This window comes from Poecilia formosa, unplaced genomic scaffold (genome assembly GCF_000485575.1).
Source record: "Poecilia formosa unplaced genomic scaffold, Poecilia_formosa-5.1.2 Scaffold1195, whole genome shotgun sequence".
NCBI lineage: Eukaryota > Metazoa > Chordata > Actinopteri > Cyprinodontiformes > Poeciliidae > Poecilia > Poecilia formosa.
The window spans coordinates 1-4,407 of record NW_006801134.1 but is presented as its reverse complement, the minus strand read 5'-3'; the positions used below and the strand labels follow the sequence as shown (position 1 = coordinate 4,407).

The 4,407-nt window shown below is 35.6% G+C and overlaps 1 long non-coding RNA gene across 1 annotated transcript; it reads right to left on the bottom strand.

Moving 5' to 3' along the window:
- Positions 1–1,248: 1,248 nt before the first annotated feature.
- Positions 1,249–4,026, bottom strand: LOC103132657 (uncharacterized). Its single transcript, XR_475597.2, has 3 exons — positions 3,820–4,026; positions 3,573–3,635; positions 1,249–1,651 (listed from the first exon to the last, which is right to left on the bottom strand). It is a non-coding gene; the product is annotated as an uncharacterized LOC103132657 (long non-coding RNA).
- Between the last annotated feature and the right edge of the window lie 381 nt (positions 4,027–4,407).

The following is a 4,407-nucleotide window of genomic DNA, read 5'->3' as shown; positions in this document are numbered from 1 at the left end:
ATAGATAGATAGATAGATAGATAGATAGATAGATAGATAGATAGATAGATAGATAGATAGATAGATGTGGATTTTATTTCACATCTGTAAACTATGAAAAAAACACATTACAAAGTTTACTACTTTGTCAGAGAAAATGTTAATGTCAAAAATATTTTATAAATACTGGTATAGATTTTACATTTTAGTAGATATATTTTACTCTTTTTTTTTGTTGCTATAAAATCTTCATTTCATTCATTTATTTCTGCTACAGTCCTGAACAAAACCATGACAGTGGAGCAGCTCTTTAATTACTGAACTCACTGTCTGCTTTTAAAATGATAGATTTTATAATATTGCTGTTGGTCTATAAGACACTAAACTGTCTTGTTCCTGAGAACATCTTATACTTTCTTGCATTTGTTTTTCTCTCTGTGTTTTAAACCCAGTTAAACCAGCTGAATAATTCCAGACACGCCCTTTTCCTTTAACTCTTTATTGGATTTTCATATAATCCAACAACTTTCTTAATTTGTCAGGCTCAATTAAACCTGATGAACCCGATTCATAACATCTGCATTTCTGGTAACTGTGAGAAAGTTTCTAACTTTCAGACTCTTTAGACATAAAACAAACATGCAACAAAATCTAATGGTTAAAAAATGTATTTTATTTATTTATTTCCTTTATTTATCCAGGTAAAACCCCATTGAGATCCAGATCACATTTTCAACAGGAACCTGAGCAGAAATCTGCAACACACAACAAGCTGCTTACAGAAAAGTTTAAGAAATTAAAACATCAAATTACAAAACAGTTTAAAAGCAATGACACTGATTGACAGAATCACAGTGTGTGGTTTTAAGAATCACTCGGTAAAAATCGAAGTGAAATCAGATCCGACATGTTGAGTTCAGACTGGAGCTGATTCCTTTATGTAGGAGCCGTCACACTAAATGCTTGATTCACTTTTTCTGTTCAAACAGGAACTAGAAAAATGTTGTTGACTGTAAATTATGGGCAGGAATAGATCGTTGTAGGAGAAAATTTAAGTAGTAAATATGATAAAATAGTGAATAAAAGTAAATAGTGAATAAAAGAAGATTATACACAGAATATACATGCTGCGTGTTGCACTTAGACCATGGTTTACAATTAACCCTTATTTCCTACACCAACGTGGTTATATACTGATGTATTACATGAACTATCGGCCATATTACTCCCTTCCTCCAGATGGCGCTATCATTCCTTTACATCCAGGCTCTAAAAGGCTCGGGTAGTTCAGGTCCAGCTGTGAACGATTCCTTTGATTGTATATCAGATAAAATTAAAAATACCAATAAAGCTACAAAAAACTATAATCCATGATTATCTGGGGGGCATTTCCCATATTGACATGTGTATAATATACATGATTAAAAAAAAAAATCAGAAAATAAAATACCGATATCTATCTCTGTCTAGAGAGGGATGGATATTGCTATTCTAGACAAACAGACAGACAGACAGACAGACAGACAGACAGACAGACAGACAGACAGACAGACAGACAGATAGATAGATATGCTCTTTTTTCACATGACAGAGAGATGTTACAGATAAACATCTAATGGTGAGTAAATTTAGATTTTCCTGTTATGGTTCTTTTGAACTTCTCTCCATGGACCTGAAACACAAGAGAGACATAATGATACTGATGGTACGCAGGGGCGTGGCATAGGGGGGAAAAGCGATGACAATTCTAGGGTCCCTGACCAACAGGGGGCCCTCCACAATTTATTTATTTTTTGTTCATACAAATAAAAATAAAAAATAAATTGGGGACCTGTCAGTTACAAAATTAATCATATTGTGTTTTCGAGGATTGTTTTTAGCAGTAAAAATGTTATGTTCCCACTCCCAGATCAAAAAAGACACATCCATATTTGCCTTGAACCCCCTGGATCTTCGTTACATGGTTCGTTCCTGCTTGGTGCGCTTAACGCTGCACATCAGCAGTAGTTAGTAGAAGATAAGAATGACTGTGGCAGCTACTCTGCTGCTAAGAAAAATGATAAAATCAGGTTTTCAAAAAAAGAAAAATAAGTAGAGAGAGGGAGAGAGAGAAAGGCAAGAGTGCCAATTTATAGCTGTTTTACTCCAAGAGAGGTGAGTAGACTATGTGAGATTATCAGCCATTTAGCATTGTTAGCTTAGCTACAGACTACTGTTTGCCTCCATTTCACTAGCATTTAATGAATTGAGGGAAGAAAAATTGCCAAGATATTCATATATTTAACTTGCTCTGTACCCTTTACCACACTTAACAGATGAGTCAGTCAGCAGCAGCTCTAACCAACATACCTCCTGACCTGCTCTCTCCTAAGTGAAATTAAAGCTGCAGTAACTTTTATATATATTTTTTTCACATATTTGTTAAAACTGTCATTATGTTGTGACAGTATGGTATGAGGGATAATCTGTGAAAAATCTATTTCTTCTGCTTTCTCCTAGTCCTAGAAACAACCAGTCAGTGGCAGGAGAGTTTTAATGCTGTTGATCACAATCTCATGTGGTGCTGCTCATCCTTCCTCCCCTCACTCTGTTCTGTGCTGCAGCTACCATAGCCTGTTGTGACTGCTCAATCTAGTTGGTATTGCTACCAAGGAGCACAGATAAACTATTTTCCTGTAATGACATATTGTTTCTCCACCATTAGCACATTTAGCAGTGAGTGAATGAGGTTGATTGACAGCACTAAGACCCTCCTCCTGGTTTTGATTGGTTGTTTTGGTCAGAACGGTGCATTACTTTAGCTAGCAATAGCAGTTCAGGGACGAGGTGGAGGAGATTGATTGTTTTCACAGATTATCTGTCTCATAGCAAAATGTCACAACATGGTGACAGCTTTAACAAATACGGAAGAAACATATTTTTTATTAAAGTTATACTGCAGCTTGAATAAAATGCAACTACATAGCATTTTTTGAGAAGTCTGGATTGCTCCATGTGCATTTTGCACGTTGTCTGTGACTGTTGCTCGTGGGGAGAGACATTTCAGTAATCTAAAACTAATAGAAAAAATTTAAGCAACCTACTTGCATATGAGGTCTGTTGGATGCAAAATTCATGAGCAGTAAATATTGTGCTAGTATCAGTATAGAAAGCAAGTTGCAAGCCTTTAAAATTGTGACGCTTTTTAAGGGTCAAATAGACTCAAAAAATTGTAACAGCAGCTCCACATGGGGGGCCCAGTCAAATTTTTTGTCAGGGGGCCCAAAATTCCTGGTGGTGCCCCCGATGGTACATATTATAGGTTCATTCTATGACATAATTAGCAAGTAAGTAAAGCAATTCAGTACACTGATAAAAATAATGAAACTATTTAAAAAATGTTAGTTCAGAACCTGTTATAAACTGATTTAACTGAATAAATTTCACTCCACTGTTTGCTTATTATTAATGCCTGCCATGGAGCAGGACTTTATTAACTTTGACATTGTGCTGGATTTCCTTATAAAAATGAGGAAAAGATCTGAACAGAAAGGTTTTAATGATTCATAGAGAAAGAATTTAATAAATTATTATGTCTGACATTTTTTACCTACTTTTATTTTATTTTGAAGTTGCATCAACTTTGTCAGAGATCTTCTCTGAATCATCAAGTTGCCCTGTTCACATGATTAGAGGAAACACAAATGTTGTTGTTACCAGATTGTTGCTCTGATCAAGAAACATAAAACAGAAACACCTTCATTTTGAACTAAAAATAATGAAACTGACTGAATTGTTGATGAGTTACAGTATAATTACAAAACCTCCAGGATTATTTGATAATCAGACTTTATACTGAACCTTTTCCAGAGTTTTCAGGGCCTCTGATTGTTTCATAGACAGAAAGGTCACCTAAAGGTCGATGAAAGTCCAACACAGATTAATTAGTCACTTTATGTCTGTTATTCACATTAAAACTTTAACAAAGGAACAGAATCAAAGCTGCAGCAGAGGAAACAAGGATTTTATGAAAGTTGGATTAGATGGATGGAAATATTTCCTGATTAAAATCTGTATCTAGATCCCTGCAGAGCACCAAGGCACTTAAGGGATCTAAGATTTTCATTAACGAAGACTTCACGGATGCAGTAAGGAAAAGGAGGGCGGAACTAATGCCGGACTTAAAAGCAGCACGTCAAAGAGGGGACATTGCTTACCTACGTTATGATAAGTTGATCACCCATCCACATACTAGTACCCCTAAATTATCCAACAATGTATGACAGACAGCCAGACATAGCTGACGTTCACTTCTGAAAGAGAAACATGCAACAGATCACGGCCTATGCGAATATAGAGCTACCCGTATTCCAACACAGAAACTATCATCAGCAAGATATTGAAACTGACATTGAACCTGATAACAACGTCTATAATCTCAGCAATGAT